Source organism: Nothobranchius furzeri, chromosome 4 (genome assembly GCF_043380555.1).
Source record: "Nothobranchius furzeri strain GRZ-AD chromosome 4, NfurGRZ-RIMD1, whole genome shotgun sequence".
NCBI classification, from domain to species: Eukaryota; Metazoa; Chordata; class Actinopteri; order Cyprinodontiformes; family Nothobranchiidae; genus Nothobranchius; species Nothobranchius furzeri.
In genome coordinates this window covers 10,772,722-10,785,879 of record NC_091744.1, presented here as the reverse complement: position 1 = coordinate 10,785,879, position 13,158 = coordinate 10,772,722, and the positions used below count along the sequence as shown (strand labels likewise).

Here is a 13,158-nt window from a genome sequence, read left to right as displayed (position 1 = left end):
GTAACCCCCAGTCTAAACAGGAGCAGAGCTGTGGTGTTTCTGCATTAGCATCATAGCAGACGACAATCAGTCGGAGGTAGCTTCTGAAACCTCTGCTAGTCGGTCAGAATTTTTTCACTCAGGGATACGATGACGAGCACAGATGCAGGATTGCCGGAGAAGTTCAGTTGAACTCCGACCACACACTCACTGGATAGCAGAGGTGCAGACAAGTTTGAGACTGTTCGACCAGCGAGCCGATCTGGACACCAAGATTCTGTTCATCTTCAGAACCAGAATCAGTCCCGTTTGTTTACTTTTATTGAATATTTCCCTTCTGTGCTCGTAGCGCTTCCACGGGGAGCTCTCAGCTGACGAGTTCTTAGCTGACCAGAGGTCTTAGCTCTGCATGCATATCGGGGGCAGTTCCAATGGACTGGCAGACCAGGGTGGTGGTCCCCCTATTTAAAAAAGGGGTGCTGCAGGGTATGATCTAACTACAGAGGGATCACACTCCTGAGTCTCCCTGGTAAGTTCTATCCAGGCATTCTGGAGAGAAGGGTCGCCGGATTGTCGAATCCTGGATTCAGGAGGAGTGATGTGGTTTTTTCCCAACCAATCTACAAGGATTTGTAGAAGGAATTCAACTGTGCCCTTGGGGGACCCTGTGAGGGTTATTCTGGGAGTACCAGGTCCTCTGATATGGGCTGTTAGGTCCCTGTATGACTGGTGCCAGATTTGGTTTGCATCACCGGCAGTGAGTTGGGCTAATTCGGAGCTGAGCCGGAGAGTGAAGCTTTCAATTTAAGGAGTGATCTATGTACCTGACCTCACCCATGGTCACGAGCTTTGGGCAGTGACCAAAAGAATGAGGTTGTGGATACACGTGACAAGTTTTCTACACAGGGTGGTTGGGCTCTCCCTTAGGAGGATCATCCAGGAGGTGCTCGGAGTAGATCTGCTGCTCCCCCACATCGAGAAGAGCCAGCTAAGGTGGCTATCTGGTTAGGATGCCTCCTGGACGCCTACCTGGTGAGATTTTCCAGGCACACCCAACTGGGAGGAGACCTAAAGGACATGCTGGAGGGACTCTGTTTCTCGGCTGGTCTCTGAACGCAATGGGATTTCCCCAGAGGAGCTAGCCCAAGTGGCTGAGAGGGAGAGGGAAGTCTGGGCCTCTCTGCTAAGGCTGCTGCCCTTGCAACCCAAGGCCAACCCCAAGTGGGGGAAAATGGATGGATGGATGGATGGATGGATGGATGGATGGATGGATGGATGGATGGATGGAAGGAAGGAAGGAATCATTGTAAGACCATTATGTGGAGTTCAAGTCATGCCCATCTACTTCCAGACCATGAGTCCCACAATGCCAAAAAAATGAATGGGAGTCTATGAGCCGATAAAAGTTATTTTCTGATCTCCTTTGATATTTGCCTTGGATTCAAAATAGAACGTATGTTGATTTTAAAGACACATTAGAAGCCTATAGAAAGGGCTTATTTCTGACAGGCAGCAAAAGTTATTTTAGGTTTTGTGTGAAAAAACCTAGTGGAATACATCAAATTTATGTAATCAAACCAGACGAGCAGAGGAAGAAAAGAAAAAAAACGGCTGAAAATTTTGCGAGCTTTCCATCCTCTTGCTAGGACAAAAAGAAGATGAAGAAAACCACTATAAACCTGGCCATGTGCTAAGTAGCAGCTACGCCGCAGGAGAACACATTCTGCGGTCATATATATGACGTCTGATTTGTATAAAGCTAATACATCTCAAAGTAAGTGATGGACATAGTCGAAACACAATTATTTATCATTTAAATTGATACAATGTATGTGTGATTCAGGGCATGAGGCAAAGTGGATCAGAAAACAACTTTTATGGTCCGTTCATTTCCATTCTTCTTCTTTTCTGTCTGGTGACCCATGAGCCAACTGGACAGGAAGGAGACTTAGGCTCCCCATTTGGTTGCTCACAGCAGATTAGAAATATCTGTTTTTGCACATGCAAAAAAAATAATTAATGCTACTTAAAACCTTTTAATTCATACCATTACACATTAAATATTTTTCTAATTATCCATTCACAGCCGTGTCATCTAACTCTACATGCTTTTCTTGTTTTATCCAGATGGATATTCATTTTTGCCATGATCAATCAGTCATCACCTTTTGTTTGAGAAGCTGTTTATTTTTGCCCCTCCAGGTCTGCCTTCGTTGGCCAAGCCAGGAAGAGGTGATGTCATGATGGCTATCACTTACAATGCCCCAGCCAGCTGCAGATGTACCGAACTCCGCCTCTCCTGAAGCATGACCTCAGCCTCCGTGTAGGCAGGGAACATCTGCTTGATGACCTGGTTTTTACAAGAGTACTGTAAATCAATAATCACGTTTGATCTGATGCAAGCTGTGATTGTGAGTGCAGCTCATAAATGGACCCTATGCGCTTTAGCAGCATTGGAGTTTAAAAATTGTAAAAATAAACCCTTTATGATTTGGGGGCATCTCCTTTTTCCAGAGTATTAGAGCTAAATATTGGAAATGTTTTATAAAAGACAAACTAAAAGACATTTCTTAGGCATTTAAAGAATCTTTTGGAATCTTGTCATAGAACAGTTAATGCTGATTTCAATTGATGATATTGGTTTATACAGTAAACGACAGAGGCTCACTATCCTGCTTGTTTTTATTTGTTTATTTGCACCAACACACTTAATTCAAATGACTAAATGATTTAATCGGCATCAAGTTTCAGGTGTCAAATGGGCCATTCCCATCTGCACCGGGCCGGCACGGGCCGGGTAGCGTAGGTTGTTTACATATCTGGGTGGCCTGGTATTTTTCCGGGCCAACCAAGGCTCATTCTCAGCCCTCTTCTCGAGGGGGTCTGCTTCAGGCCGACCAGGGCCAACACACCCACTGCTGACAGCAAATTCACACCTTCCATTAGAGCAAGCCTCTCATTGGTGGGTAGAATCAGCCCACATGGGCTTAAGGCAAGGATGTGTGGAATCAACCTGGCCAGGCTGGGGCCGACTGGGGCTACCCAGCCCGGGCCGACCCGGTACAGATGGGAATGGCCCATATATGCCTAAAGCAAGCAGGATAGTGGCCTTGAAAGACCAGAATAACCCTCCTCTAAATCTTGAAGTGAATGTATTTTTCCGGCGATAGGGGACAGTAAATACCTAAATTGTTCCAAGCAAGCAGTATTTTTGTGCTGGAGTAAGACCTTACCAATGGATGCCCATTAGGGTAAAAAACTTTAGCAAAACGACAAGCACATCAGACTCCCTTTCATCACTGGCAACAAGTGAAGAGAGAAATGCATAAAACAACAACATTCAAGAATGATGAAAGTTTTGTATCCATTTGTTACAAATCAGTAAAAGCATTTTGTCCTCATGGGCTCCCGTATAAGGAAACATGGCATCTAATATGGCGTCGCTGAGAGACTTAGACCTGCTCTCGTGTATTTTGGACCTGATTTTTTATGTTTATATTTTATGAAGCCGCAAATATTTTTCAACAACTGGGCATCATTTAATTCATTTTCAACAATATTTTGATTGATATTTCCAGAAATTAAAAGGTAAAAACTACACTCTGTCTCTTTAAACATCAGATTTTGTCCAGAAATAAATTTGATTCCAAAAACACTTAAAACAGCATTTATGATTTGGCTTTTAACCCAGCATGAGAGTCGTTTTAGTGTTTTATCAGTGTTAGTTCTTAGGTTTTAGTTTTTGTGCATTTTTATGTTGTGTATTGTTTTGAATGTTTTTAATGTCTGTGATGCACTTTGGTCAGTTCTATACCGTTGTAAGGTGCTATACCAATAAAGTTGCCTTGCCTTGCCTTAGTGACATGTCCTTGAGCTGGAATAGAAATTATTTACCCCACAGAACTCATTGAGTCCCATTAAAAATCCATACATCAGTCTCCCATGATAACCACTGGTGTTCCTCAAGGAGCCCTTTTAGCACCTGTTCTTTTTTCCATTTTACAAAATAGCGTAGGACAGTAACAATAAATAATAACAGCCAAATAATACACATGTGTGTCAAATATCTAACATTATCATTACATTTTAATAAATTAATGTATTGGAGAGCTGAACAAGATACAGGTGAGAGAACACCATGTGACAAGACCCCAAGAGACTTCTGTCAGCTAGGGATAGTTTCTTAACATGTCACCACCATATTTGAGACTGCTTTGAGTGAAATAAAGAGCTAAAACAGCAGACTTGGGCTCTTCCACACAATAAACCCATACAGACCTCCTTCCATATTGGGCTGAAGTGAAGGTAAGCAGACAGTGTTACTTTGCATAAGAATTAGAACATCATTTAGGGCTCAACCCTCTGATCAGGCCTGTGAATGTTACGTTGTTCATTTGAGCAAAAACACTGAATATTTATCTTCACCATTTGGCTGTGAACTGAGAAAACGATAAACTAGAACAACCACAGAGAGTACCCTACCCTCTGATTGGTGCGTCTGCTGTTTCCGTGCAGTAAAAGGTGAAAGAGGTAAGCCAAGAGCCCCTGGAGACAGCGTTCAAATATTAGTAACCTCAATATTATTTCTAGAAGGACATGCAAAAGGCCGAGCCAAGCGAGACACCCGTTTGAAATAAGATCTGGCTTGATGCACCACTGCCGTGCTTCACATTGCTGCAAAAAATGTAGCAGGCTTGCCAGCAGCACTAGGAAGGCAAAGGGAACTGCGAGCCTGAAGGAGTGCCATCTATGAGTGTGTGTCAGTCATCGTTAGGCGTTTCATTCCTGTGCCAAATTATCTAAGTCTCTGAAGCTAATGTTGTAATCAATCCTGAGCCCTGAGCCCGCTCTTCTTCCGTCTGGCCAGAGACAGGCAGCTCTCCAACGTTCCATCTCTGAGTGAACTCCCACCAAATAAGAGCATACTACTGATGTCTTCAGACTTTGTCGGCAGCTTCTTGGTCCAGTAGGTCTTGTCCTGGTAGGGTCCTAATGTAGAAAAGAAGTACTTGCCTATTTCAAGAACACCAGCTTTTCTTTTCAGATGAAAGAATCGACCCGCCATGCACTCGTGTTTGATTTGGACTTTCTTACTGAACTGTGATAGCACTAGAATCAAAAAGAAAAGTGACTGAATGAACTTGTTTGTTGCTAGATGTGTAATCAGACGAGCGCATGAGCAGGTTGGTACCAAACTGTTTGAGAAGCTTCCTCTAACATCTGCACCTGATCCTATGAATCTCTTAGGTTTTACACAACCACCTTCTTCAGGTTGACACAAACCAACAGTTTTTTTATCACTCCATATTTTTGCTTTCATGGACTTAAAAATGGTCTGAATGGCTACTTTTATTTGTGCAAATGAGCTTCTTGACGGTCCGTGATAGATTCAAAGCCTTGAATTCCTTCAATTAATGCATTTCACTTTCCATCTTTCGTGCAAGATTTTCAATCCAATATCTCATTTTGAGAAATGATGGAATCACTGTTATGATCAAATCTCATAAAACACAATCATATGTGATTACTCGTTTTTTTAGTATCTGCACGCTAATTTTTGACAACAAATCAGAAATGACTAATAAAAATCGGTTACCATGTTCTAATGGCTTTGTAGTATTTATTTTGTTTTTAATTTCTTACCTTCAACAAAATGGCATCTGTTGCATTAGTATCACAGGCGTCTGTAAAATGCATGCAGCAACCTTCCTATGATTGCTGCAGTGTGCTCGGTTTCATGCAGAAAAATTAAAATCAAACATAGATGTACATTTTTGATTAATCTGTTAGTTCGAGTTTGGCCGGATTTGTATGTTTGACCCAAGACATAAACAGGATCAGTTCAGGACACAAGGTAAGAGAAATAATGACAATATTTATTTTGTAACTTAGGGAGCACTGTCAAAGGAGGTGAGGCAGGAACGAATCACAGTTTTGGGAGGGTCTGTGAGTAGACATGAGTTAGGCCCAATCCCAATAGTCACACTTCCACCCTTGCGCCCTTCAATTCCCGACCTGGGGTGCGAGTGCTTAAGGTGTCTCGACTCTCAGATGCGGAAGTTGATCATGCCCCTTTTGCACCCTTGAGTGTGACGACTCAACAACGAGGACTTAACTGAAACTACTCCCCTCAGCCTGAAGCCTTGTTTATACTTCTCCATTAGCTCGAGCGTGAAGTTGTGCCCACACACTAGTGGAGATGTTCTCCGTCACCTGGGGAGTCCCCATCAGGACAACAGAGGGTGTAGAACTTATCTGGGGTATCCTGCCACCATTACAATCACGTATTCACTCCTAGACAATGTATGTGCTACTGTGTTTACTCTGTTTTAATGTATTTCAGGTACTTTTTTTAACACAAATGAATTTGTCCCTCATTCTCCTCTTCATGCGATCGGCACCTCTAAACCCACGGTTCTTGTCATTTCTGTGCACGAATAAAACGCTTGCTCCGTATCTTTGTACTCTTTCAGTCACGGGTGAATAAACTTTCATATTTGTGGACTTTTTCTGCGAAGAATTCTTGAATGTGTTTCGTGTCTGGAGCTAAATATCTTATTTTTTGAGGGGACAATAGCGGTGCTATTGACGAATTTAAAGGAAGCAGCAACCTGACCAATCACAATCTTGCGATCTCCATCACTTTCAACTGATAGTTAAAAAGTTGGGCAAGTTTTCGTCGGCCTCTGCGAGTTGGGTAGCCCATGCACCAACACATAATAGTGTTGCATGTCTCCGCACCCACGCAGACAGAGAGGTATAATTTAGGCTTAAGACCCTGTAAACAGTGATGGGTATCACACAAAGCAGGCAAAAAAGTCTATGGTTTGGCCTGTCGACCCACAGACAGTGTGGCCTGTTATCCACACTAAAGTAAAGATAAACGACACTAAAAAAGAATCTTGGTGGATATTTGCGATTTCTCCATTGTCAGCATTTGCTTGCAGTCATAACTGACTGGGCTTTTAGGTTTAGCAACATCACTGCGACAAATATGCTCCAACATCATGCATGCAATCTGTGTTTATATTTGCTTGTTTTTACAAGCTCAGTGTAGAAGACCACAGGCGAAGGACAATACACAGGATGGTGATTCCCCACCACTTAGTTATTCCATGTCCAAGGAATGTTTTCCGATAAAGACGCAGACAATTTAGAGACCTATTGCCACCTGTGGACTTGGCATGCCTATGAATGTGCTTGACCATGTACTGGATCTTTTTGCTAAAAACAAGGTGGTGTTGATGTAATTTTTGTCCTACATAGCCTAAGAACATGTAAGAATTCTTTTTCTATTCACAATATCTAAAAAAAAAAAACAAGAAACACAGCTGTGATATTATGGCCTGTCCTATAAAAAGACTTATTAGGAGAGGTTTTCAGGCAGATTTTTATTCCTGATGCAATAATTAGATAAACAAGGTCAAATAAGTAATACAGCATCATAACATCAAGCATCAAGCCACAGCCAGATATACTTTATTCAGTCTAAAATGTAATTTGGTTCATGTTAGTGGCTTCAAAAATGCAAATGTCTGCATTGTGCATGCCTTTATGCTGCATAAACAGAGGGTGGCTCACACTCCTCTGCCCAGTAATCAAATTTGCCAGCAAATCTTTTAAAGTATCTGCAACCTCTTGATGTTGTGACTCTTAGTGGGTCCAAGATAAAATCCTGCTGTGGGGGAGTTTGAGCATTTAAAGTAAAAGGAGTTTAATTGTATTGCTGTTTTGCTTTACATGGCCTTATATTTGATTGAGAAGAAACATGATAAATGAACATTTTCTGTGATTTGTTCCACTTTGATTGGATTAATGCAGTAAATGTGAGACACCTGGTGCCATCATTTTCTATTTATTATTTTTAAATCATGTTTTGGAATGTGTGACAGTCATTTTAAGGACAACTGAAAGGTGAATCAACCCATGGACGTAATTTTCACTTTAGAAGTGGGGGGGACACGGGGCTGGGGGGTATCTTTACAGTATGTTCTCATGGGAAGCAGGCTTCAACACAAATGGTTGTTTTCTGCTTGGTCCTAGAGCTCAACCAGTGTCAATTTAATATAGTGTAATATTGATTTTGGATGGTAAAAAGTGAAGGGGTCAAAACTTGACTTTGGAAAAAGTGGGGGGGACATGTCCCCCCTGTCCCCCCCCCAAAATTACGTCCATGAATCAACCTAAATGTAACCAGAAATATCATCACCACCATCCCCCAGCATGTGTAGAGAACAGGGTTTTGCTGATCACCTCAGACACTTTTACTCTCTTTCTCCAGTAAATACTCTGTAGAGGTGCTTGTTTGAACTCAGGATGAACGTTATTACTCCCGACTTAACAGAATTTCAAACGCTGCATTGAGAGGGCAATCCTAGTCTCTGTCAGGATTATCCAGATAGTCACGATATGAAGTGAGTGAGCTCTGGGAGGCAGCCGAGGATGTGCAAAGTCTGCTGCATTATCTGCGGCGGTACAGTGGAGGGGGAGAGAGATCACCCGGAGAATGAATGGGTGCGCCAGCGTGAGATCTCTCATATATCTAAGCTTCCCTCATTACCCCACTTCTTGAGGGTAATGAACTCACAGCTGGATCCTCTTGGACTTGTCCATTCTGTCATGATATGGAGTGAGGTTCGGACCCAAATGCAGGTGAGTGACCTCTGGGAGGCAGCCGAGCACGTTCACAGTTATAGTAGACCCATTAGTTGTCACGCTGGTGTGTGAAATTTGTTCTCCACATTTGACCCATCCCCTGGAGGAGCAGTGAGCTACAGACACAGCCATGCTCGGGAAGCATTTGGTCATTTAATCCCTCAGATGAACCCCTAATGCTGAGTGTCAAGCAAGGAGGCATTGGTTCCCATTTTTTCTTAAGTCTTTGGTATGACCCGACCGTGGATTTGAATCCATGATCTCCCAGTCTCAGGGCGGACACTCATACTACTAGGTCACTGAGCTTGTAGTCTTTATTTTAAAGCCACGTCAGGACTGAGAAACACACAGGAGGAGCAATGAGCTACCACAACAGACCCATGACGAAGAAAAACACAGACAAGGTTTAACTACACGAGGGAAATCAGGAGCGAGAGAGTGAGAAACAAGTGTAATCAGTTAACATGGACAAGGGAATACACGACCAAACACAACCCTAAACAGGCGGATGAGTGGGGTACAAAACCATAACACAGAAAACAAGCTAAGCTTTAGTCCAAGAGGTCCTATTAGGGTTAGGTTTGTCACAGGTAAGGAAAGTCAACTACACTGAAGTGTGTTAACTCAAGCTGTTCTGAGACACTTTTGGCTGAGCAGTACTGTTGGGAAAAGAGCTTTAGAGAGTTACATATGCAAGAAAGCATTAAAAGCATCGCCTTTAACGCTCCTTTACCAAATCTGAAATACAAACTAGCTTTCAAACACAAATATGGTCCCAGAACTCGCACCCCTTGTGTCAGCTATCATCCCTAGACCACATCTGTCTGATACTAGAACCTGCATTTCCAGACTAAACAAAAGATCGCTAAACACCGGTTGCTGTTGGTGCACTGGTTGGTGAAACAGACAAATGGATGGTCCAATCGTTGGTTTTGGACTGAGCCGGACTATTGGCTGAGGTTTTTAGGCAAATGCGAGAGAACCACTTCATTGATTTTTTTAAATTTTCTAAATATATTTATAGCTACATTATGTTGTAACATTGTTAAGAGGCAAGAAGAAAAATATTTTAAGCTAACTCATTTCTAGATTGGCCATTGTAACTTCAAATTTTGTTTGTAATTAAAACAATATAGCAACAATTCAGTTCAAATTACGTTAGATACAGAAGCATTTCAATAAGTTTCAAAATTTAATTATGTTGCAAAAAATTCTTTGATATCATAGTTATCTATATTAATAACAACATTAGAGTATTTATATGGTGTCTCTTTTCATCTCTATAAATGCATTAATCCTGTTGTGGTTCCACATCATGCATTAGTCTAAATGTTCACAAAACATCTGTACTTATTAATGCTTAGGCTATGCCTCAGCAGGAGAGAAGAAAGCTAGCTGTCACACAGTCCGGTGACATGCGCACTGACCAACATCTAAGTTGATCCGAGTTGATCTAATTGTAATAAGCCTTTTTCCTAGTTTACACGTACGTTAGAAACACAACCTCTCAAATAAAGTTTGATCCACTCCACACAGTAGTAGTACATGCACGCTTTCATGTTGGCATTCTTTCGGTTAGCTTATAGCAACACAAATAGTAAACAAATGCTGGCGTGAGTAAAGCAGACAGAATTGAAACAGGATATGCACAATGGCTGAAGGAATGGACAACAACAACGCTGGAAAAAACTTGGGTTTCCAGAACTATGCTGCATAAGACTCCTTCATGCTATATTGCTATTGCATTATCTGGGTGCTTCAGCCAAATCAGAACCAGTTCGCCTTCAACCAGACTAAGACATTTACATGCATTAAAAACAATGTATGTCTTTTTTTGGCAATACTTTGGTTTTCTGATGTGTACGTAAACACACTGATAGTGGCACTGGTTCCCCCCTTGACCTACCCTAGAGCCACCTCTGTTTATTCTGGACACATTATATCATATATTTTGTTCTTCACTTTTCATGTGCTTTTGTAGGATAAGCTCAGTCTGTTTTGTATTTAAGTCAAGAATTAGCTTAATTAGCGCGCTGCAGGTTAATTACAACCTTATGGAGAGATAAAATAGACCAAAACCCTATAGAATCTGTGTAAACTCAGTGGGCTCGTCTCTGTAATTGGACCATAAATTCATGTGGTCAAATGAATGTGCAGCTGCTGTGTGTGTGTGTGTGTGTGTGTGTGTGTGTGTGTGTGTGTGTGTGTGTGTGTGTGTGTGTGTGTGTGTGTGTGTGTGTGTGTGTGTGTGTGTGTGTGTGTGTGTGTGTGTGTGTGTGATAGGGAATCCTCCAGCTTAAAGTTTGGGACGCCTGTGTCTCCACTCATCATCACGCCCATCCTCATCATCACTATCATCGCGCCCCTCCTCCCCACCTCCACGCACTGTTTTCTCAGATTTATTCACGTGCAGCTCGCGCCCGCCTCACTCAGACATTCTGTCGCCAGCGCCGTGACGTCACCTGCACCGAAGCGCCTCCTCCGTTTAGCGTTCCCGTCCGCCTGTCCTCAAGATAATCTAGTCCCGTTCTCCGTGGAAACACTGAACTTGAGCAAGGAGCTGGAAATTTGGTTCCTTAAAGGAAATCACACCAAGGAAAGCCGTAAAAACCTCTCGTGTCCTCCTGTTTAATAAAACGATTGCAATATAATGATTTGAGGCATATTTTAGGCATTTTATTATAATTTAGAGCTTTTGTAGACGAGAATTAAATTCTGTATATCCACCCATCCATCCATTTTGCTCTATCTGTTTTGGTATATTGCATCACTCTTTGCAATAGCCAAATACTCTTGACTATTTTGTAGACCATTGATAAGATGTGCAGAAATCATGCATGAAACAAGTTCTTGGCACTTTTCCTCAGGTGGACCAAGAGAATAATGCATTTGATTTGATATATAACATAAACAATAATAATGCAGCTTGTGTTTTAACAACTTATAATATATTTTCTATTTAATCATGATCTAAGACATTTTGCGGATTAAAGTGATGAAGTTCATTAAGCACGTGAGTTTCTATAGTTACAAGCATTTACTCTTATCAGAACTTCTGGTAAATGAGTGAAAAAGTCATTGTTTTAGTTAAATAATCCATCTCCACACACAATTAATGTTGACGATCGTGTGTTTAAAAAAAAGAAAAAAAGTAGGTCTCGGTGTTGTCTCAGGCAGCATCCAGCGGAGTGATACTGGCGCTCGGCGGAGGGTGAGACGGCTTGGCGACTGACTGACGCCAGGTCGAGCAGACTCAACTGCGGCTGCAGGCACGCGCAGGAGGGGCCACCGCTCACAGAAACAGTACGCGAGGCAGCAAAGGTACTGTAAAGTTTTTATTTTCCTTTAACATGATACTTTTTCATATGTTCTTCACCTGTTTTTTTTGTCATGACACTGCATAGCTTTGTTTTCAAGGAAGTAGTCCAGAACGGTCGCGAGCTCAGCAGAATAATTTAGGAGGCTTCAAACTTTTTTTCTCCTTTTACTCACATCCAACCTGGAGAGACTTTTAAGCATTGTGCAGTTTTTTAAATCTTTTTATTCGCACAAGGGAAAACTCTACGTGTTATTCTGACAATTTGGTGAGTTCCCGTATGCATTCATCAGCAGCTCCATTAACCTTTAAAACAGCTTTCAGGATCAAATAAAACTCTAAAGTTCCAAATCACACATGGAAATGTCTTTATTTATGTAAATGTGCAGGATTTGGATGAATGGGTGGCCTTGAGAGACACAGTTACATGTCTTTAGACATAATTAACCGTAAAACGTAAAAGTAGCCACCAGGAAATAAAGTGTGGTCTTCAAAAAACTTCAGTGTTTGTCTAAAATTGGAAAATTACCATTAAGCTGATTAAATAAGAGAAAACAGCACCTTGTTGGACTGGAAGTCTGAAACGATTGTATTTTCCATGATGAATGGAGATAATGAAAAATGTTTATAATAGCTTTATTTGGAGTAAAAAAAACCTCCACACGCTATATTATATTAAAAAAAACATATTGACACTTCATAATTGACCAAATGATGAAGAAATGACATTTATTTTTATTCAAGATTCAAGATAATTTATTTTCATTGCACAGGTGTACAACGAAATCTACTTTGCGCTCACTAAAGACAGCCCACGTAAGACAGTAGAATAAAATACCAAGGCTAAATGTCACACACACTCTCTCAAAAAGATCAAACACACTCATTGGCTATGCTGTGTCAGGAAAGCTTTTATTTTGTATTAGAAAAAAATATATACTTCATAAATACAAGTTGTTGGTATAAAAAGATGAAGAAAAACGAAAGATCTGTCATTTTACAAATGCAAAAACATGCAATTTTATGTAAATATGAGGTTTTTGAATGTGTGTTTACATTTGTTGAAACCATCTGATTATATAAAGACAAATTTTAATAAGTCTTGTTCTTTTCACGAAAAACATAGATATAGGTACGTTGTTCCGACTATTGTTCGGACAGTTAGGACAGTTAACCACCTTTTTATTCTTACACTGTAATCAATAGGA

General features: G+C 41.2%; 1 protein-coding gene across 1 annotated transcript in view; it reads left to right on the top strand.

The window, feature by feature from the left end:
* The first annotated feature begins 11,821 nt into the window (after positions 1-11,821).
* smad1 (SMAD family member 1) overlaps positions 11,822-13,158 on the top strand; it is a 28,433-nt gene continuing 27,096 nt past the window's right edge. The window contains exon 1 of the mRNA XM_015965752.3: positions 11,822-11,955. The gene's annotated coding sequence lies outside the window, so the exon portion shown is untranslated. The remainder of the gene's footprint in view (positions 11,956-13,158) is intronic.